The sequence below is a fragment of the Amphiprion ocellaris genome, chromosome 17 (genome assembly GCF_022539595.1).
Source record: "Amphiprion ocellaris isolate individual 3 ecotype Okinawa chromosome 17, ASM2253959v1, whole genome shotgun sequence".
NCBI classification, from domain to species: domain Eukaryota; kingdom Metazoa; phylum Chordata; class Actinopteri; family Pomacentridae; genus Amphiprion; species Amphiprion ocellaris.
This window is the reverse complement of record NC_072782.1, coordinates 4284784-4308835: the sequence shown is the minus strand read 5'-3', so window position 1 is coordinate 4308835 and position 24052 is coordinate 4284784. Positions and strand designations below refer to the sequence as shown.

The following is a 24052-nucleotide window of genomic DNA, read 5'->3' as shown; positions in this document are numbered from 1 at the left end:
CAGTCTAGATCTGACCAACCAGCCTCAGCAACGGCCACATGACAGGAAAAGCTTCAATTTGATTAGCTTCATATGAAAACACCAAAATCAAATGATGATACCTAGGTTTGTTGCAATACGTCACTAATTTCTCAATAAACAGGGAGAAAAACTGCCAGTTTTTTCACAAGAACAGGCTAAGAGTGAGCAGCACTGCAGATTGGTTACAGTCTGTTGACAACTTTTAAACATCCACTGATTTCTGTCCTCTCTGGACTGGCTGGTGACACTTCAACTTTTGAAAATCAAATTCTGCCTAAAGACCTGAGGCTTGTATTATGAAGCAGGATTTGAGGTTATCGAAGTAACTTCAGGTTAAGCTCTGGGTTTTTTGGTGCTACGGTTCACTTCTTACCGAGGAACATCTCCATGGTGATTTCTAACCCGCTTTGAAGCAGGTAAGAGTTCAACACAAGAGTTTAGCACCTATAAAAGTGCCGCCTACTGACCAATCAATTCTCTGGGAGAAAGGCATCAGCATCGAAGTTTCAGCAGAGCTCCATGTTCAGAAAATGAGAAGGGAAGATTTTTTGCTGTTCCATCTGCCTTTGTAGAGCGATATTATCCTAAAATAGAGACTGATCAAAACCACTAAAGCCTTATAGTGTGACTGTTGACCTTATGAGATTTGCAATGAGCCTATTTATTGATTGGAATTATGATCTTACATTTGTTCTTTACGTACCCCCAATACCATTTAAGCAGCTGAAAGAATGCGACTAAAACAGCCAAAGAAGTGAGTCTTAAGTAAGATTACTGAATTCATCTTCTACACCACCATGAAAGTAGTTTTATCACTAGATTAGTTATTCATTCAGTAATTCGTCTTTTTGTGAGTAGCATACCTTCTTGTGATGCATTGTGATAATTAAACTGACTCTTGAATCTTGAATGAGAAACCTAAATCTAATCAATTTATACACATTCTGCTTTTTTCAGCTTTTCTCTGTGACCTCTCCTGCAGCACTTGTGTTGTTTTTAGCCTTATTGGTTTAGCATTTTAGTTTGCTCTTCTTGTGAGAAATATATAAAGCTGTATACACTTCACCTTTGATCTGACATGAGTCATTGTGCTTAGTGCTTTGAATAAAGTTATGTTCATCTTTTACTTGCTTTCATATCATTTAACATTGCAAGGCTGCAGAAGAATACAGCTATGAAACATGTTCATTTAATAGAATATACAGTTGGATTAACAGTCAGATCAACTGGTGCCATAATAAACAGTCTGTAGATTTTTGCAGCTCTCTCTCTTCCTTTAGCTGCTGTTAATTCTAGTCTTTATTATGAGTCCAAAATCTTGTATTTCTTTAATATTGTAATTTGCTTTTCAGTTGTAAAATAAATGACTCTGATGCCAGTAGACCTGTCTATGTCTTTGATTGGTCATCTGTTGTCAACACAAACCCTGGGTTGACTTACAAAGTTGATAACCAAGACAGGCAAAATAAGCCTTGGCTTCTGCCTATTCATTGTTTCGGTTACAGAACTTGTTAAAAAGAGGTGGGGGGAGAAAGACGTAGGAAAAGGAAGAGAAAAGAAAGAAAAAATATATTATTGCATATATATATGTATATTTTTTGTTTGATTATTTTTGTTTTTTGTTATGTTTGGTTTTTTTGTCTGTTTTTCCTTTCTTTTTCATCCTCGTTCTTTTTTTTGGGGGGGGGGGTCCTGCAAGAATGTATAATATATTTTTTTCTGAATGCACAAAATGAAATTATTGTACTATAATCTTGTAACCGAAATAAAACCATTCATTCATAACCAGCTTCCACAATTTATCCTGATTGCGGTTGTTGGGATAAGTGAAGCCAGATAACGAAAGGATACCTGAGGTGTGTTGAACTCATCTCCCTGAAGAATAACTCAGCAGTGTTTCCTGAGCAGAGTGGAGACACACCTGGACACGCCTTCCTTCAATGAGCACAGCTATTGGCTCACAGCAACTAGGAAGTCCCTCCTCCACCACACCTGATAAAACTCCCAATCAGTGCTTTGTTTGAAGGCCTACCTTGTTGCATACCACTTAATGTGCAAGTTAACATTTGAACTCTCACATCCTGGTTCTTCTGTTGTTTTGGTGCTGTTGCCTCCTGATCCTGAAGCTCATCTGTTCGTCATAATCAACAAAAATGCTTCTTTAGTACCGAGCTGCTGGACTCTGATGCCAGGAGTCACAGTTAACTTCAACAAAGGTAGGTTCTTGTTCTTATTAACAGTATCTGAGACGATGTGTTGGCTCAGCTCAGTTGTTGTTTGTGTGTTTTGTGAACCAGTATTGGCCAATATTGCTCCAGTGTTCTAGGTATGCTTGTTTGGCAGTGTCTTGTGTTTGCTTTTTTGCTACCCATATGCAGGCTTTGTGTTGATATTGCAAGCTAAATATGAATGCAGCATTTTCAGAGGTGAAACAAATTAGCAGGACCATGAAACTAGTTCATCCAAATAGAATACAATTGTTTGTGTCACCAGTTACACCAGTTCTTTACCTGCTAAGACAAGACAAAATGTCTGTTGTGAAAATGGTGTAGTCTTAATGGTTGAGCATGTGGCTGTGATGCTTTCATTTGTGAATCCATATTGCATTCAAGGTGTAGGAGGTGTGTGTGTGTGAAAGCGTGTATTGAATACGTTTTTTTCCATATATCCTTGGTTGTCATCTTTAATGTGACTGAATAGAGGGTTTTTATGTTTCCTGCAGAGCTGTAAACATGATTCCTTTGTTGCTGTGGTCCATTCACAAGTTGGCTTCCTGTATTATTTGCTTTATGGGAACTGCAACGTGCCTCTCAGCGGGACTTGGGTTGTCATGTTAACATGTTTTTCACACGTTTCTCCATCTCAAGAGTACACTTGTATATTCTCCTCGGGGTCTGAGTGTCCAGGTGAGTGAGCACAGTGGTTGGTCTCCAGCACTGGGACTTCTGGAACAAATTCAGCAGGTTAGGGGAGAAAGTTTATTGTTATCCTGAGATCATGGGTTGTGAGGAGGTCATAGAATGGATAAATACATCTGTTCCATACAAGCTTTTTGACTGAAATGAGTAATTTGCTGCAGAGTCAAAGAAAGTACTCAGGGACAATTTTTTTTTATTCACAAAGAAGCATTAGCGATGCATTTGAGCTAGTTGTGCAACACTAACCAGGAGGCATGAACGCATAACGTTGATTTGTAGGTTTACTGCTGCTCTGTGTCTTTCGTTCTCTGATGCTTTATCTCTGTCTCTTGCTTTCTGCCACATTCAGCTGGAGGCCACTTTGTTAATTGTGCCGTGGTGCTAAACTTGTCTTTTCCAGGCCAAAGAGAACAGGCAATTCTATTTAGATAGTACTAATTCAGCTGTAGTTTGTTTACAGCAGCAGTTGTCTTGATTCATTTTTCGCCTGCATTGAAGTCGGCAGTGCAGCACCGTGGGGCAAAGGCAGCGAGTGTCAGACCACACCTGTGGCGTGGAGCGCCATCAGCAGAGGTCATGCTAAGAGCTTGCTGTAGGGGAAGTGAATGGATTTGAAGATAAGTGATGCTGTGACAGCTTATTCTGCATCATTTTCAGAGTGCCTAGATGACTACTGTTTGATTGACATGTATGTATTTTTTTAGCACTGTTTTTCTTAGCATTTTGCATTTTATCATTGACATAAACAGGGAATGCAGGGGAAAAGAGCAAGAGAATGACATGCAGGAAAGCTTGTAAGGCAGTACCCTGAATTTCTCAAGTTACTTATTCTAACATAAAGGAACACACTGTAAAGCCGCTGTTATGTTTGACGCATTGGTGATTTTGCATGTAAATTGTGATGGCAACGACTTGCTGCAATGTTGTCCTAAATGATTGTTGTTGAAAAAATACATGCTGCTGGACTTACATGGCTGGAATAGCAATAGAAAAAGAAATACACTGGCAATGGCAGTTTTTTCCACAATTTCTTGCAAAAAGATTCATCTTTTCCAATTGTGGCACAAAATCACTCCACCAGTTTTGTGCAAACCAGGAATCTCTATGCTCCGGCTCACAGACTCATGCCTCTAGCTTGCTCATTTTGTAAACCACAGGCGGCAAGTCACACAAAGTGAAAGGTGCTTGGCTAGCCGAAATGACACCAAAGCATATAGTTTGCCAGCCACTACTCACTTTTTGTTTTTCACTCAATTTCTTAGGTCATTATTGCACCGCCTGCTCTACGTGCCTTTTTAATTGCCCCCAGGGGACAAATAAAGTTTTCTGAATCTGAAAAGTCAGTTTGAGTGTCACAGTACCTCTATAAAAACATGCATGCACAGTAAATGATAAGGCATTTGTCTCTTGGACATATATATCATAGCTTGTTATTGCTAGCTAAATAATCATTCCTCACCGTTATGTCTTGTGTAGGCATTCAATGACAGGACAGTCCAGCTATAATGCTTTGTCAAACCATTTACATGGAGCAGAACGGAAGCTGCAAATCACCACATCATGTCGCTGTAGGGCCTTGCAACCAGTTAAATATTCAGGCCTTGGTGAACCCTTTTAATGTATCAACCACGACCTGATCTCAAAGAGGATGGTTTATGCAGGAAGCACAATGTTGTCTGGATGCTGAGCTCAGACTGTAAGGCAACATAACATCCGCAACAGTGAGCAGCAGTGTAATGGGTCTTAAACACAATAATCCTTGAATACTTTGTCTCCACTCTCTAAATGTTTTGACACTTTCAACCTTATGCACATATTTGAATATATACAACACACACAAAACTGTCTATTATGGGTTTCAAACTTTAGGGTCACTATTGCTCAAGCAATAATTGAACAATAAATTTGAGGTAATTTTTAGCTCATTACAGATGAGATTCAAGAGTTCTTTATTGTCATTTTATCAAGGAGTTCAATTTTATATATATAGCGCAAATTCACAACATGTGTCATCCCATAGCACTGAACATACACTACCGTTAAAAATGTTGGGGTCACCCAGGCAACATCATGTTTTAAAACTCACACTTTTATTTATGTGCTAACATAACTGCACAAGGGTTTTCTAATCATCAATTAGCCTTTCAACACCATTAGCTAACACAATGTAGCATTAGAACACAGGAGTGATGGTTGCTGGAAATGTTCCTCTGTACCCCTATGGAGATATTCCATTAAAAATCAGCTGTTTCCAGCTACAATAGTCATTTACCACATTAACAATGTCTAGACTGGATTTATGATTCATTTAATGTTATCTTCATTGAAAAAAAAATGATTTTCTTTCAAAAATAAGGACATTTCTAAGTGACCCCAAACTTTTGAATGGTAATGTAGTTACAGACTTTACTCCCCTAAAATGGAGAGGAGGGGGAAACAAACCAACAAACAAACAAACAAACAAAAAAAGCCTCAGACAGCACCAGGCTCAGGGAAGGCGGCCATCTGCCTTGATGGGTTGGGGTGAGGTGGGTGGGGGATAGCAAGATAGTAGCTGGAGAGCGAGCAATGCCAACGCAACAATGAATATTTTGGAGGTCGATGAGATCAGCGGCTGCAGCTCAGAGACTTTTAGCTCCAGATCCAGAGATTTGTGTACAATCAGAAGACAATCTCATTCCTTCAACACTGCCACCTACATCATTGCGTTAAAATTAACCAAAAGACAATGAAGATATTGGATCCAGTATCAAAAATGATCACTTTAAAGGTAATTCAGAAAGATCATCACCATCAAATCAAACAATTTAATTACAAAACACTAATGAAGTTTTTTTTCCAGTAGTAAAATATCATGCTCAGTGCATATCTTAGTCATATTCCTATGATGACCTAATTCAAAGGAATGTTGTGCAAATGTTACTCACATTACCTTTACATGCTTACTGAAAAAAATAAATACACCTGCATCAGCTGATAACACACAAAAAGAAGTCTAAAAATGGAACTTGGAGCAACAGTTTGTTTTTAACAAAGCTGTGTAACTCAGTAGCACTGGTAAAACACACAACACCCCCTGCAAAAAAAGAAATAAAAAATCTGTTGAAGAGTTTATTCAAAAAGCCCACATGTTCACCTCAGGCTTCCATCTGGCAGTATCTGCATCAGTGCACTTGTCTCCAGAACTGACGGCTGTGTTGTCCACGACAGCTTTTAGATCCTGAAGAAGACGTGTCATTTCGTAGGCGTGGGACTTTGATTGTCAGCATCACCGCAATCGCGCAGGATTGGTTTTGCTGATCAAGTGGTGACGTGTGGGAGCGCACCCAGCAGGTGGCTGACTTCCATAGCCGTCTGATGTCTTGACTCCCACAGGCCGTCTGTGGGCTGGGTGTGTCAGTATCAAATGCTGTTACACTGGATTCATTGGCAGAGAGAAGTAATTACATTGTGTTGCATGAAAAATGAAATGAAAGAGACAGAGAGGGAGAGAGATGGGGGAGGAGAGGCAGAGAGGTCGAGAGAGAAATAGAAAGTTATTACCTTTGCAGTGACAACTCACTGTCAGAGATGGAGGGACTTTGATGGTGGGCTCAGTGTGTATCTCTTTGATGTCAAATTGGAGATCTGAGGATCATCTATTCATGAGTCTGCATCCCTAATGCTACAAAGTTGTTTGTAATTCTTGCCTTAGGCTTGTGTAGTGGCTAAATTGTGCTTAAATAATTTCTTTGATTCCTCATTGTTTCATGTTTATTTGGCTGCGGAGGATGAAGTTGTCACACTAATTTGCTCTTTTGGTTTTTCCTTGTACCTCGTCTCTCAGTTGCCCTTCCGCCGCTGGTTGAATCCCTGACCTCTTGTTCTACCTCTTAGTCTCTCGCACAACTCTACAGAGATGGTCTGGTGAGAATTTGGAAGTCAGTAATGTGTCTGATATGTCACAAGTCTCATTTGAGAGCTAGTTAGGTGCAGTGTAAAAATAGAAAGGGATGAGAATGGGAGCGAAGTACTCAGATGTCTGCTACTCAGCTGCTCAGTCAAACAGGAGCCAAAGTGATGGTAGCATTAGCAGTCTGTCACAAGAAAAGTTATTCCAAAACATATTTGGGACACTGTAGCTGCAAAGAAGTTCTGAATAAATCTAAATGTAGAAATATTTAGATAGAAATAATATCTAATATATTACAGTTTTGGAGACGGATGATGCTCATACTGTAGAGTGATGGTGTTGCTTTTTGGTCATTATATAGTTCACAGTGAGAGAGTTGTTAGCGCAGTAAATATTCAGTTTGGATATCTCAGAAATAAAGGGCATCACTTCACAGTTTTGTACGGTATAAAGTCCGCATTTCAGAGGTTGAAGTCAATTTTATTATTATTTTCAACATACATTTAAGTCAAAATAAATTAACTTGCGTATGTTTGCACCAGGGCTGCACAGTAGCTTGGTGGTTAACACTGTGGCCTTGCAGCTAGAAGATCCCCGGTTTGTCCCCGCCTTCCCAGGATCTTTCTGCATGGAGTTTGCATGTTCTCCCTGTGCATGTGTGGGTTTTCTCTGGGTTTTCTGGTTTCCTCCCACAGTCCAAAATCATGCTGAGGTTAACTGGTAACTCTAAATTGTGGTGTGTGAATGTGAGTGTGACTGTTTGTTCGTCTGTTGTTTGTCTGTGTGGTGTCATGGGGTTGCCCCACCCTGCATGACACCACAAGACACCCTTAAAAACCCAGTGTCCAGTATTAAGCAGGTGGTTTTAATGTTGTGTGTGTATTAGCAGCCAAAAAATCTCTTCATTTAAACCATATTTGCATAAGGAAGCAACCATCACAAGTCAAAAGTTCTCTTCCTGTGTAATTTTTAAACTTGAACACACATCTTGTTCTGGACCTTTAGCCTGTTCAAGAGATATTCTCAGTTAAAATATAGATGTAAGAAGTAAACAGGCAGTTTAAGTGCTTGTAATTGTGTTTTTGATTGGAAGTACATGAATGTTCATGAAGGTATTATACGTAAAGTCATTTCTGTCACTCATTTTGTTCTTTCTGTATCTGCTTCTATCTCCTAATCATGGAGAGCTTGTTTGTTTTGCTGATTGACTTGGTTAAAAATTAACCACTGAAATGTTTTGAAACTTAAAATCATTGAGAAACTTCTGATGTATGACTTAAATGAAACTCCTAATATATTTCAATATTTACAACTAAATCTTTATGCTTGCAGAGAATACTTTTTTTTTTTTTTTTTAAACTTTAGAAGTGTTTTATTCTGCTGTAGACCTTTTTTTCCAGACATCTAAATGGTATCCAGGGTATACAAGCCTTTTCCTGTAAAAGAGTCTGGAAGTTAACAGGCTTACTTGATGTGTCGGTATGTTCTTTAATCCTCTGGGATTCATAATGAAACATGACAAGTGGGAGCAGCTTGTCTTTGTGATGAGTGTCAGAAATCATGCTGACTTTAGTCGTGAAACTGCTCTGCCTGTTTCAGTGGGCTACATTGTTGTTTTTTTTTCCTCTCTTGCTGAAAAAGAGGAGGTTCACACATCGAGATCAAACAGTTGAGGACAGACAAAATGCCAGGTTTTAATTGCGGCTCCTCTTCAAATCTTTACAGTGTTTCCCTGCATGGATTCCTCCTAATTCGCCGTATCTTTGTGATAATTGAGCCGAGCTGAATGTACGCTGGATGCTGATTTTCAATGGATGAGGTGGGTTTCATGTCACACCAGTGGCAGTGTGCATTTCACGCTGTGGTTTCACTTGAAAGTGGCAGCGGCTAGTTTGGTCCACGTTTGTTCTGTGGGGACCAAAATGCCAGCCAAATGCTCATAAAGTAAATGCGTGCTTTACATACTACACACAGTGTTTTCAGTCTGTCTGAATGGGTGTGAGTGTTTGTTTGTATGAAAGGACACAAGCATCTGGAAACTACTTGTCTTGTGTGTTTATGGTTGCAGTGTGAAGAGACTCAGAAGCACTGAATCCCTTTCATAGATGAATAATCATCTTAGTGGAATCCTAGAAACATATTATGCATATGATGTGAGTTTGAAGGCAATATTTAACTAATATGGACTGATCTATATGACATTATCTGTGACCCTCTGCATAATTTCTGCATTTTTCTGTCAACATGTTGCACCATAAATTTTCACTCCTGGGACTATATTACTGTACTAGACCAGAGTCTCCACAGGTTGTGCTGTGGGAACTCTGTGGTACCTTGAGAGGAAAAGTGTTCACAAGAGATTTGTTAATGAAAATAAAGCCTCTTAGAAGTGGTGCTGTGGTTAAAGTACTTCTGTAAACTACAAAAGTGAACCAGTACATATGAGATGGAGAATTTTTGTATTTCAAGCACAGACATGTACACATTTACATTCAGTTTGACTGTCTAGCTTTTAGAAAAGGTACATGAAAAAAAAAAAGGTACATGAAACTCAAAAATTGTGAATCTGTTGAGCTGAATGACTCATTGTGTGTGTGTGTGTGTGTGTGTGTGTGTGGTCTTACAATCACCTCATCAACAAGCTCCTTCTGCTGGTTCTCATTTAACTGCATTTTCTTTATTTCCTGGATCAGATATATCCAGCCAAAAGGTGTGCAGCATTTCATTTATTATTTTTTTCATTTGAATGGTAGCATCCTTTTGCAGTTATTTCCTGTGTATGCAGCTGCATGTCTATATTCAGTGATCCGCCTTTTTTGTGTCGCTCCTCCAACTGCTTCTAGTTGAAAATCTGATGCTTTTAGAATGGAGCTGCTGTCATCACTGTTGCAACCAATTATATAGGCAGGACCCATCTCCCTGGTAACTAAGCAAGTGGAGGAGAAACTCCTGAGCTGTATGATATGTCAGATGAAATTTGTCACAACGGGTGGTGATGGAAATCTAAGTTACAGCGGTGACCAGACGGCTCGGCCTGGCCGGGGGTCTGTCTGTGTGGAGGTTACATGTCCTTTATTACTAGATTTCTGCAGCTGCCAGTAGTCCAAAGACATGCATGTTGGGTTAACTGGTGGTTCTAAATTGGTTGTAGGTGTGAATGTGTGTACCTGGTTGGCCTCATGACCTGTCCAGGATGTACCCTGCCTTCACACTGAGTCAGCTGGGATAAACGCCAGCCCCAGAAACTGTAGTGTTTCCATGACAAAAACAAAGATTTACCAGATTTAACCAATCCTGTTCACTTGCAGGGCAGAAATTTCAGTATCATTATTCTTCCTCAGAATCTGTTACTTCAATATTACACCTAGCCAACATAGAGTAGCTTTACAGTGTTTGATCACAGCTAAAGATCAAGTTTCTTCATAGATCTGTATATTCTACAAGAAGCAACAGTGTAGAGTTAAGTCGAAGACATTTAAGACTGGAAGGGATTATTTTTATCACAAGAACTTCTAAATTTGCAACTTTGACACACAGAGATGAGTTTTCAGGGGTTAAGTCAACACCTGGAGAAGGTTTTTAAGATTTTGTTGTCATAGAAACAAAGCCCATGCACTTCATTTCAATTTCATTCTGTGATAAAGCTCTCCACAGTGCCCTGCCAGCACTTCTCTGCCAGAGGAAGAATGCAATATGGACACACAGAATGGCATAAAGAACAACAATGAACTAGTGTTATAACTGTTCTAAAAATGACTCGTGACTCTTGTGAAGTGTTGAACAGCACAGGATCTATCCCAGGTGGGGTCAAGGATCAAGGTAAACTTTATTATTCCTGAGGGCTTTGAACAAAAAAAAGTTATCAGATCAATCAAGCCAATTGGTTTTATTTCACTGAAACTGGTTAAGTTACTTGATTGTATTTTCAGTTTTGGTCACCGTGGGCTCATTTTGGTCAAATATGTAGATTGTTGCAGAGACATTCCTTTGTCACCTTAACACTATGTACCACGTTTTTTGCCTTAGCTGCTTCAGTGTCATGGCTTTAAATGCTTTTTCTAAGTACATCTATGTAGTAGTACAAAGCGCTAAGGAAGAAATATGACTTTTCTGCAAGTTTAACCCGCATATGACATATTGTAAACATAATGTTTTATACATCCAACACTTATTCAAATCCCAACACCCCATCGGCACACCCACACAGTTGCTTTCAATTACCGCAGCCCTTCTCAGGCGTGTGTGGGCATGTATGGTCTCTGCTTTTGATTGGTATGGGCCTCACTCTGCTTTCCAATTGGTGCAATTGGCCTCATGCATGGGTGTTTTCTTAATTCTCTCTTATATTTATTCTCTCACAAAGCTGTAAATTAAAATAAGCAAATCCTACGTGGGATTCATGAAACGTGTGCCGACAACCAAGTCTGTTCTTATCCACCTGAGTATTTTTGATGAATTGCGTTTGATGTTAAATTGGATGTGCATACCAGACAATTTGCAATTAGCAGAAGGAAACACTCCAATAAACCTACAGAGGGGCAGCAGACTTCAGTGCCATGTGCAAAACACAAACCAATAAGCCACTGCAGGTAGTTCACAGGTAACAGTGAGTTTAGACAAAAGAAGAATGAGGGGGAAATGAAAGACAAATGCCATCTAAGGACAACAATAAGGAAAAAAAAACTTTTCTGTTGCAGAGACAGAAACTTCAGTTAATGAAGTTTTGCTCAGGAAAAAATAAACTTAATTTCAAATATGAACTGCAGGGTCATTGGCACAGAAAAGCTCCAAGCATGGCAAGAGATCACCAATGCATTTGATTTTTTGTGAGCAGAAGAAAGAACTCTTAGTGAAATAAAGAAAAAGTAGTTGTTTTTTTCCCCCCCTGAAAGTAGCTGCAAAAAAAATGACTGTCAAATACTGCCTGGCGTATTAACTGTCAAAACAACAGAAATGGTGAAGGGCATGGGAGCCATCACTGGAGAGATTTCTCTGCTGGGGGTACAGATTGATGTTCCACCGGACTGTGATCGACCACAGTCCGGTAAGAGCTCCTGTCAGCATCAAGCAACATACCTCAGGATCAACCAGGACAATCTGATTAACCACATTAAGCTTCTTTAAAAGTGATTCAATTAAATTGAGCTGCACACTAAACAAATTGAAAAATCTTGAATTATGCTTCTTCTATTAGCAATACATATGCAGATTTTGATTTAGGCTACATACCCCTTTTAAACCAAATGAAATGTATACATGTATCAAGGGTGGTTAATTTATTTTCCATGCATCTGGCTTCAGTGCACCATCCACCTCTCCTGGATCATCAAGATGATTCACCCCAAAGTCTGTCTTAGAAAATCAGGAGAAGATGTTATACATTGGGAGGCCACCATATTGAGTGCTTGAGCCATGACAAATAGCCCCGATCATCTAAATCAGAAGGTATATTTATGTTTAAAGGTAATGGACTGAGAAACGTATGCTAGGGAACATCATAATTAGACGTCTTCCATTGTAAATAATAGTCTAAATTAATTGCAGGATTGTAGATGTCAGTTGCTCTTCATCAACTTTTCATGCACCAAATGCTGGTTGGTTTTTCTGTGCATTGTCTCACGTGTGGCAGCAGTTTTCTGCATCTGAGACTGTGGGCTTCTCCTCAGACATAACTTAATGGATGCCCATAGCATGATGTTTATGTCTTTTGCTCAATAGATGGTTAACAAAAGAGCCAAAACACTGCAGTTTGATATAGTTTCATACTGTGCAAAATACATTTAAAAAATCGGTCCCAATGTATTTATTTGTTTCTGACTGAGAAATTGAGGGAAAAAAAAACAATACGTCCATCTGCTATGACATTAAAACCACCTGCATGATAATGTGTAGGTTGGAAAAAGGATGGAAGAAGACTGACATGACTCATCAAGTTCAGGGGTATGTCGGTGATTCATCCAGCAGCAGAATGTCACCTACACACTGAGACAATGGTGCAAGTCACAAACACTACATGTATTTCAGGCAAACAGTATTAGAGCCTTTATATGTGACCTTCTTTTGATGATTAATGTGATAACTAACCTGTTTATTTTTTCACTTTTGCTTACTGAGCATACTAAACTCATTAAAGGTTCACTTCCACATTTGAAAACCTCAGGTCTAGGACACTTTTTAATTGTCACAAATCTGTGTGCACACAATTAATGCATGAGTTTAGTGGATTCTTCTAGTTCCTTCCACAGTTCATTTGAAGCAGAGCACAGGTCCAATTAGACTGATAGTGCTGATGTGCAGGGCCTAAAATGAACATGTAAATAAGACTGGATATCAGTGGTTCCATGCAGTTAAAACCTATTCAACTATACAAAACCGTGTGATTAAGTAAATCAAATGGTAAATAATTGCACTCAGATTGCTTTTAACTTGTGAAGGTTCCTACTGCAACACAGCAGTAGCAGTGTTGAGTTCATTATTGTTTATTTTATCATATCAGTCTTTCCTAACTCATATCACGTATGGATTTTTTCTGCTCCATGTCCTTTTTTTTATTTTGTTGAAAAATTAAACAGCCTTGTGGGGAATTACTTCACTCATGTCTTTCCAGAGGAATATTGAGCTTTGCTGGAAGTCTTCTTTAGTTGTAATTTTATTCCTTTTCTTTGGAAAAAGAAAATGTCGCTTGGTGAAAACATTGGCTTCTTACCAGTTGGCACAACCGTGTATTTATCTGTCAGCTCATAGTCTTTTTCCATCATTGGCTTGTCTTTGTTTTGTCCATGGAAAGAGACACTTTGGCAGTGGTTTTGTTGCCAGATAGACATCAGTGACACAGCAGCAACACAATGTTTTCTTGCCAGTCGAAGCTCATTCTCCACTACTTTGAAAAACTTCTCCTTTGGCTATAAAGGGCAGAACTGGACAAATAAGATGGCGCATAAAAAGAAAGTTAGACGAACGTGTAAGTAGGTGCAAATCTGGATGGAAAATCGAATGAATTAATTGTTTTAATTAGTTTATAGACATTATTTAAAACGCCAACAACAAAAGCAACTGATCTACAAGCTGCAAGATGCCTGCAGGCTTATATTGTATGTAAAATAGGGTTCATTTGTGCTTTTTGTACTTTTTTTTTGCTGCACAGCTAAAGACGGTTTTATAAAGTATACAACTAAGAAAATGAAAGTGTCTATTGTTCATTTATAGCCTAGTAAATTAGAATCTATTTCCAGATTAGGCTTCTTTCGTTAATATGGTTTTCAAATGCCATGCACCGACATGTAGTGTATGTATATTTACAGTTTCTACCATAAATAGCAGAGTATTAATTCTCCTGTGAACAGTAGACAGTGGTGAATATGATTTCTGATATCATAAAAGACTAAAAACTAAAATTAACAAACCAATCTAAATTGAGCTTTTAGATCATCCTTCTTTGGCTCAATTTAAATATTATTTATAATATTTAAAGTGGTCAAAGTTTTTATGTTGACTGTGTTTAATGTCAATTTACTGCAAACAAAAATAAGTGTATATATTTATACTGTTATCAAGAGGCTTCTCATCTACACAATGTGGCAGTTCAGCTGTTGTGCTTCTTTTGGGCTTGTTTCCATAGAGCTGGTTGATGATTTCTATCGTGAGATCTGGCAACACTGGTTGTAATTGCTCTGCTTGTTTCAGTTTGCAAAGTTGGCCTTTTCTCTGGCTATAAATAGGATGTTCACATATCCAGATGAAACACTTAAATGCAGAGAAAATAGTAGTTTTTAATTGCGGCTCCTCTTCAAATCTTTGCAATGTTTCTACACTGCACAGATTCCTTCTAATTTGTCGTATCTTTGTGATAATTGAGCCAAGTTGATTGTACACTGGATGCAGATTTTCAAAAGTTGAGGTGGATTTCATGTCAGAAATCTGGATTTCACATTGGTTTCACTTGAACAGCTAGTTTTGTCCATCATGTTTGATCCACGGAGACCAAGTATGTGCTTTATATGTTATGTCTAATATTCTCAGTCTGTCTCAGGGTGGATGGAGCTGCTTAATTGTATGAGAGCATCAATCTTGAGCACAGTTTACATGGTTTTAAGTTAAGTTGGATTAGGGAGCTTGACTCAGAGGAAGAATCAGAAGATATTGGGACAGAGTTTATCCTTCAAACTCATGAAATCGTATAAATCACTGTCTGGAGATTTTCACATGTGGTAGCCATTCCTGATACAGTAGGAGTTGGTACCTTGGACAGCTCCCCCCTCACTGACAGTAGTGACATCAGGTCATAACATCTTATTACAGAAACTACAATGTGTATTGGGATTAAATGAGCTGCACTAAACTGGTTGTTCATATTAATGATGATTCTTCCACTCACACCAGAGTTAGTTATGGAGTTCCACAGGGTTCTGTGTTGAGACCAATACTGTTTACATTGTATATGTTCTCCTTAGGCAATATTGTTAGAAAACACTGCATAAATTATCCATTATTATGCAGAAGACACCCAGCTATATTTATCTATAAAGCCAAATGAAACCAATCGGTTCAAACTTCAGGCACGTCTGAAGGACGTAAAGGCCTGGATAAATTTTCTCCATTTAAATTCAGACAAAGCTGAAGTTATTGCATGTGGTCATTAACACCCAGAAACACACTATTTAGCCAGTTAGTTGCTGCCTTGGCCTCCAGTTCGAATGTGAGGAACCTGGGAGAATCAGTTAAATAAAAAAACAAAACAAACATGCATTTGTCCCCTGGGGGCAATTTAAGATTCCATCCTATCACTAAACACATGACTTGAACTTGACATTAGCAGGGCAGAGGAACTATAAATTGGGATGCAGCAATTATTGAAGCTAATACATTTTTCTGCAGTGAATGTGACAATGTCTCTATACTTTGGTATACATAAGCCTACTGCAGTGAACTTTGTCCTCCTCATTTTTAAACCATTTACATAGACATGCTTGAATTTTGAACTTTTTCTTTCATCACTGTCATTTTTTTCTATTATTGTCAGAATGGGGAAATAACCTTGATGGTCCACTGTGAAAATGAACTTGAACTTCCCTTGGTTATTTATTAATTAATAAAGACCGAATTCCACTTTCCTTTTTTGCTTCAGTTGGAGAGCTTTCATCACAGTCTGCATAATAGATTGGCTTTTTTTGAACGAGGGATTCAGTGGGTCAGGTGTCACTCACCGGTTTAAGTATTGCCAGTACTTTGCAGCACTGCAACAGGCTACCAATTCTCCAAGAGATGTACTGCAAATACCCTTGAGTTGAAAGTGTATGACTAAGAAAAAACCTACTTCTTTGCTTTTTGACAAGAAGTGTGGAGCAAAAGACTAAACTACAAACAGAGGTATCACTTGTGTGTCAGCTGAGGACAACTATCACAATGCTGTTGCTTAGTTGTGTGGTAATGAAACTGACAACCGTTCACCTCAGTATAACTCCTGTGTTTATGTATACACTCATCAGACACACAAATGACAGGTGATGTGAACAACATTGATCATCTCAGTACAGTGGCATTTGTCAGGGGGCGGGATATATTATACAGTAAATGAACAGTCAATTCTTGAGGCTGATGAGTTGGAAGCAGGAAAATTGAGCAAGTTGAGGGATCTCAGTGACAGAGCCAAATTGTAATGGTTTGATGACAGGATCAGAGCGTCTCCAGAACAGTCTGTCTGGTGTGCACTGATTAGTAACTACCAGCAATTGTCCAAGGAAGGAGAAGCAGTGAACTGGAGACAGGGTGACGGGGGCCCAGTGTTTATGGGGAATGAAGGTTGGCTGGTGTGGCCTGGTCTGACAGAAGAGCTACTGCAGGACAAAGTGCTGAATGCTTTAAAGCTGGCTATCATAGACAGGCATCGAACAGCTTTCTGCACATAGTGCCCCCTACAATGGGCATGCGAGTGTCAGAAATGGACCAGGGAGCAAAGGAAAAAGGTCTAATGAATCACATTTTTTTACATTATGTGAAAGGCTTGGTGCATGTAAGTCTTTTGCCTGGGGAAGAGATGGCAGCAGGGTGCAATATGTGAAGAGGGCAAGCTGTTGGAGGCAGTGGAGGGCAATACTCTTCTGGGAAACCTGGGGTCCTGGCATTCTGGAGCAGTTGCTTTTAAACACACCACCTGCCTAAACGCTGTTGTAGAGAGAATTCCCTGCAGGCAGTAGACTCTTTTAGCATGGTAGTGCTCCCTTTAACACTACAAAATTGTTAAGGAATGGTTTGAGAAGAGTTGACGATGTTGGTTTGGTCTCCAAATTCCTGAGATATTAATCTCAATCTGTGGGATGGTTTGGAAAAACTAATTTAATCCTCAACTTTCAGGACATCCTCTCACAGGACACCTTTAGAGGTCTTGCACATGCCAGAACAGGTCACAGCTGTTTCGACTGCTTAAAGGGACCAACACAACATAAGTAAGGTGGTTTAATGTCGTGTCTGATCATTGTGTACTGCAGCACATATGAGGCACTCATATATCACTCAGCTTTGCATATAGTTTTCATCTTTATTCTTTTTCCTGTCAGTTGTCTAAAGAAGAGTGGCTAGAAGTTACCTCTGCTGAGATGTACCCAGAGAGCCAGCAGGGCCACGAAACCACCAGAGTATTAAAAGTTTTTATATGGAAAACAGTTGGACCCCCTACTCTAGAACAATCAGAAACTTGAAACAAACATGCATGGACACCCCGTCTCTGTGCAGAGTCGGTATTCATGCATGCAGGCCCCATGGTCTTTATCACGCAGGCCTCATCCTCCATCACAAACATCCTGCTGAGATCTCCGACCAGCTCGTCTAAGCCTCTGAATTCCCACAGCCAAGCAGAGGAGCAGCGGTGAGAGAGCAGACACAGCTGAAATAAGAAATGAAGGCCCACACACACAAACAGGAGGATACACAAACACTACTGCCAAAGAAATGATAAATTAGGGTGTTGATGTGCTGGAGCCAAAGTAACTTTTAAGTCCTATATTTGGTTGTAAATCATGTGATTAATTTGAGCTTACATGAGCAGTGCTTGTGCTTCATATTAGCGGTGTACTCTTCAGCCCCTGTCTACCACCGATTTTGCATCTGCTCAGTAGCCACCGGCTGTTTCTTTTTCCTTCTTTTTTTCCTTTATCCCACAATGCAACTTTGTACTGACAGTACCCGACTTGTGGAGCTGTGGCATCTGGACGGACGGATGAAGGAAGGAAAAGAAGGAGGAATGGAGAGAATTTGCTCCAGTAATGGGTATGTTGTGTCCCCACATGCTCTTTTTCTTCTCGCTGGTGACTAGAGGAGGCATGTGTTGCACTGGGAGACAGATGGTTTGAAGCAGATTTCTCTTAGAGACAGGATGGAGATGGAGGGAGGTAGCAGGAAATGAATGAAATAAGTGGGAAGGCAGTGGGAGAGAAATGAGTGAGAAGATTATTGTCTGAATCCAGAGCTCGACACTGGAAATCCTTTTGATTTGAAAACACAAAGCCACGGTGGTAAATCTTATGTGTTTTTAAACGGGATGAAGAATAAAAAAAGAAAAAAGAAAGAAAAGGTCGCTGCAACTTTTGGAGATTTTTTCTTCTTTGAGGCAGAAATGACTATTCAACAAGCTGCTCTGTTTGACTGTTCTGAGGTACAGGGGTACTTGGAGCTAAATGCTGACACTTGCCCATGATGACAGTGCTAGTGTCTAATATGTAACATCTACAGTGGTTGCATGCTAACATTTGCTAATAAGCATTTTACGTAACGTAAGGCAGTGCTAAGACAGTCAGGTGGATCACACCAATATTTGTAATGAAATTGTAATCTGAACAAATTCTCTGCACATTGTTGACATTAGAGGAAAAGGTCAAGAAAGAGATTTGCATCCAATTTTGTGATAAATTATCTTGTCAGTGTCAATATTTCACAAGATAAATGGAAGCATTGTCTGGTTGGTGGTGTAAATGGAATAGTCAGGTTATTAACAAAGCATTATTATTCATTTTTATTTGTGCAGGGATGAGAATAAAGCATAAAATAATGCCACATACCAAGCATGTACACAGCTCAGCCACGACTTTCAAACCACCGACAAGTAAAGTCTATAACATTGATTAACACATTACAATGCAACGTTCTGCTGGGAAACCATGGCATTTATGTGGCTATTACTTTGACATGTAATGACACATTATAGCAGATCAAACACACTTACTATGACAGCAGCCTCCCTCAGCTGGACAGTGCATCTTGATGCACAGCAAAAATGATATAGGAACAGCTTGAGGAACGTGACCTCGAGCCCAAGACACTGATGAGGCCTCCGTACCTCTGCAGATCCCAATCTGACCAAGCCTCTGCTGGATGCGTCCGATCCACAGAGGCCCCACCTCCAAAGAATTGTTAAAGATTTACATTCCAATTGCACGACTATCTCAGATAAAATTTGTGGCACTGAATTATTTTATGTTGAATCACATTTGTACCTTTATATACACTGGCCTAGATGTAAATTTGCAGATGGACCTAAAGTAATTGCATGTAAGAAACCGGGACTCTGACCTTTCCTAACATTAACAGCCAGACCTGTGCTGGTCATCAATAATAGTAGTTTGAAATGAAAGGTGCTAACTGTTGCCAGGCTGAAAAACTGCCTTATCTAGAGGCGACCACTGGCCACTATCTCCTGATTCATTTTGCAGGCAGCACAGCAGGTTGTTTCAGTCTCCAGAGTCCCTTAATCGTGCTCTCATTTGCAGCATAAGTAAATGACATTTCTATGCTGCTGCTTCTTCCCTGGAGGTTGTTAAAATGGCACCCAGAATTATTTCCACATTTAACACTTTTAATTGAGCTGCCATGTGCTCCAGAAAGAGTTTCTCCCGTTTGCCACAGAAGCTTCATTTTGGTCGTCCGTCTTGTGTTCTACGGATATCCACAGGTTTGTGACGCTTTAACTAAGGGACTGAAGGTCTGCCTGTGACCCGTACTGCCTACTGTAACAGGGTTAATTGAATCAGTAATCTATTTACACTTTGCCCTCAATTACTCACTTAATCAAACACTGAGTCACTGTGGAATCCGGCTAACACTCAGACTGCTAGTGCCTTCTGCATTCAAACCAGAGCTGCTTGTAAAAATTCTAAAATTAACCGCATTTAATGCACACTTAAAGGAATTATAAAGGTCACATGAAAATAACTCACAAATTTATCCACATTGTCATTTCTACAAATTAAGCATGCAAAAACTAAAATAGTCTGACTGCTGAAAATGTTATGAGAAAAGGGGTCACATCATAGCACACACAGCCTTGAAGCTGCAGAGTTATCAGTCCAGTAAGCCCCAACTCGCTGACAGAGAAGCAGAAGAGGCTTGACAGGGTATGTCAGGGCAGCAAATAAATGTTTGAATGGGAAAGTGGGCCCAAAGAAAGGAAGCATGCACAGGCAGACAGCCTGACACCACCCAGATAATGGAGCTGCCAGAGCCTCTCCCACATTACATCTCACCTCACCACAACACAATCGCAAGAGAACACATCCACTTGCACATGCAGACATGGTCCCATACACAAATCGGTACACATAAACACAGACATGTCACATACACTCTAAAGATTCGTATTGAGCTTTTAGATGGATGAGAGAGAGAGAAAGCATGACCAGAGGTGGGCTGGATGTTAGTAGAGGATGCTTCATTGATTAGAGGCTAACGCATAGGGCTGCACTTAAAAACCACCTCTATTTCTCCGTGTACTGGTAATCTCTCCTGTCAGCTCTTAGAACCAGGCTGTAATTTGATAAATCGCTGGGCTGAGATGAAGTGAAAATAGGCTCGACAGTGCGGGGGCCCCCCATCCTCTGACACTCATCATCTGATCCCTTTTTACAGCACATTAAATATAGAGCCCTTTTCTTCCTTGGCTTCATGCTAAGAGACATACCAACGATTTGTGTTGCCAGCAGAAGAATAGGATGGGATTCAAAATCAAGAGGGTGTACTTGCATTGAATGGTGTACCCCTCTAGGCACAAGTTGAATTGGTCCGAAACAGTTCAGAACAGTGATCCACCACCTTTGACCAGTAGTTTGAAATGGTAATTTAGCGCATCATCAGAGTGATGTTTTTTATTACAGTGTGTCTCTTGTGTGTGTGTGTGTGTGTGTGTCTCTTTGTGTGTGTGTCTCTTGTGTGTGTGTGTGTGTGTGTGTGCGCGCGCACAGATGATGAAACCAGGAAAGGATGATACCTGATGTGTTTGCAGTTAGGAGTGAATATGGATAGGCATATCCAGACATCCTCAGGGGGATGTGAATTTGAACTTCTTGGCAATTTGTCTATTAGTTGTTGACACATTTCACTCCAAAAATCATACGTCAACCTGCTTGAGAAAAAGTCAGGGGATCCCCAAAGTTGTTAGGATTCCTCTCATGAGAACAGGAAATGTGTACAGAATTATATAAAGATCTTCATAATTGTTGAGTTATTTCAGTGATACAACCACACACTGATATGGGCATCCCTAGAGCAAAGAAACTAATCTGGATTTATATCCACTCATAGTATATGATCCCTGTATATAATGCAGTGCTTTAAAGGTTGTCTTCTTCTCTACGCTTGTGTTTCCTTCCTCCAGTCTGTGTGGAAGGTTTTCCTCTTGTTTATTGTGTAGTCTGTCCTCTTTCCAAGTCTTAATGCTGATGTGGAGGTCATGTGGTTCAGGTCCTCTCTGATCCTGGTCTCAATTCACACTCCCTATGTGTTAGTTATCTATAGTTTTTTTTCAACCAGATTGTGTATACTGTAAATCTCCTGTCCAGCCATTACAATAAACCCACTGACAGGTGAACCAATAACCTTGATAATATCATAAGAACCTTTGAACTGAAGAAGCCTCTCGAATGAGAGGTCAAACGTCTTCCAGAACCTAAAAGAAAAGGCCAGTTTCTTTTTACTGAAGCTCTTGGAGTTACCATGACCCTGATGACTGACAGTCTACACAGACATCGGTCATCTTGTTGCAATGCAATGTTCATCTGGGAGATTTCAGATTGTTCCATTCAGGAGGATGTCACTTCAACATGTACTACCTACTTTAACATGGTTACCGAGCACATTGCACTGTCCTTTCTGCAGTGCTTTCCAGTGCCGATAGCTTCCCCTAGCTGGACAATGAACACCAAAACATTGCAAAAATTCCTCAGTAACACTTTAAGTAAAACAATAAACAGCCCAAGGCATTAACCAGGCCTCAGTAATCCTAGATCCCAATCTAAGGAATGTGGCGAAATAAGTCGGATCCACAGAAGCTCCACACTGCTAATCACAAGACCAAAAGGATCTGCTGCCACCCTTCCAGTGCCAGAAACCTGAGGACACCACCAGAGGTCCTGTGTTGATGCCCACATTATATTATTGTTCTGGCTGATTAGTGTAACGTCTTTCTGGCCGAGGAGAGGGTTCCCTCTTTGGATGTTTTTCTTTTTCCTTGTCTGAATCGAAGGTCTAAAGAGTTGTATGCTATATAGATTCTAAAGCTCCTTGAGGATAATTGTGATTAGTTAGTTTGATAAAATCAAATGCATTCATGTCAACTCTGTTTACTACATTTTTGATGATGAACGAACTGTCACTCGTGGAAAAAAAGCCAAACGGTCTTTTTTCAGCTTGTCAAATGTGAGGATTTTCAGTTTTTCTCGGTCTTTTCTTATTGTAAAATCAAAATGTGTTGTGCAATTGTTGCACAGAAAGGAAATGAAAACAATTGTTAGTCGTAGCCCTAATACAATGCACTGTATCGTACTACGAACTTACCAAATGCCGCCTCAAAACTGACAGCAATGTGAGTCAACGTTGTCTGACAGTCTTGGAGGAAAAAGGGAAAGAAAGGAAACTTCAAAAGCCTTAAAAAGGTCACATTGTTGCAAAGGTATTGCTTCATTTTGCTTATATTGTACAGTAACAACTGTCTACATGTGGTATCTTTGTCACTGTCAGCACACTATAGAAGGGAGCATGGTGGTGCTATTTCTTATACGCAACAACAATATCTGGCCAGCTTCAGGTATTTTCCTGATCGAATATCTTTCACTTTGAAGAAATGCCATTTGGAATGTGTTGTCGTGTACAATGCAGCCTTGGAGATTGTAGTAGAGCTGGAGCTTTTCTCCAACAACAGCTACTGTTGCTGTTTGTGCTCTAAAAACTCAAAAAAAAAAAAAAAGTATACATACAAGTGAAATGTGAAAATGTGCTTGCAGAATCCTGGTGAGGTGTGAAAGAAAGAAATGCTATTTGAAGTCATTTCCTGTGATAGTCTTGTGTGTTTATTTTAATTTAATATATATATTTTCAATACAGTAAATGTTTTTGAGGCATATTTGGTAGGGATACTTCAAATAAATCCCCACAGTGTTTAGTAATGCTGCTGCTGCAATAAACAGATTCTCCTGCTGAGCCATATGAAAAAGAAAACACAATCAAGTAATAAAAATATGCATGTCTAAAGACAGCATATTTATCTTCTAATGTTCACATAATGCAGTGAGAGAAAAGACAGTTGTTAGCGACTGAAGCCTTTTGTTAGAAACAAAGCTGAAACATGTGTTCAGTGAGACCCAAGAGTTGATACCAGACTCTGAATGTGCATGTATGTGTGCATTCTCCTGCTGGCGTTGTTTATTCTGTGGATCTTCGTCTGGGAAAGCGCCGGCCAATATTTTTCCATCTATGACACCACACAAAACAAATGCACACATATACTCGGCTGCCTGCTTAGCACATAAACAATAGCAGATGCAAAGACATACCATAGCATAAGCAGCTTGGTTTCATTGTATTCATAGCTGCTGGCAATTCAGATTGTTTTAACTTTAATTCATCTTGGGAATGCAAACTAAAAAATATGCATATAAAGTTTATTTAGTGTAGTTATAGAAGTATTGGATTCCACATTAAAATGCCAAATATGGTTCTGCTTTTGGAGGTAATTCTTTTCTTTTTTAACCTCAGAGGATACTTTTTTAATGAATAACACACCCATTACATGTTGGCAGGACAAACAGCTCCTTAGCATAACTGTTACTGTTTTGACTAACAGATGTTTGACAGGTGGTGGAAAGTAGCCCTTCCTCTTACAATTTTGGATGACAGATACTAAAGAGAGGCAGAGGAACAGCAGTGCAAAAAATACTTGGCACCAGGTGTACTTGAAGACCTT

General features: G+C 39.6%; 1 long non-coding RNA gene across 1 annotated transcript in view; it reads left to right on the top strand.

The window, feature by feature from the left end:
- Positions 1–2079: 2079 nt before the first annotated feature.
- LOC111567929 (uncharacterized) overlaps positions 2080–24052 on the top strand; it is a 186626-nt gene continuing 164653 nt past the window's right edge. Inside the window, exon 1 of the long non-coding RNA XR_002746095.2 lies at positions 2080–2237. This is a non-coding gene — a long non-coding RNA (uncharacterized LOC111567929). The remainder of the gene's footprint in view (positions 2238–24052) is intronic.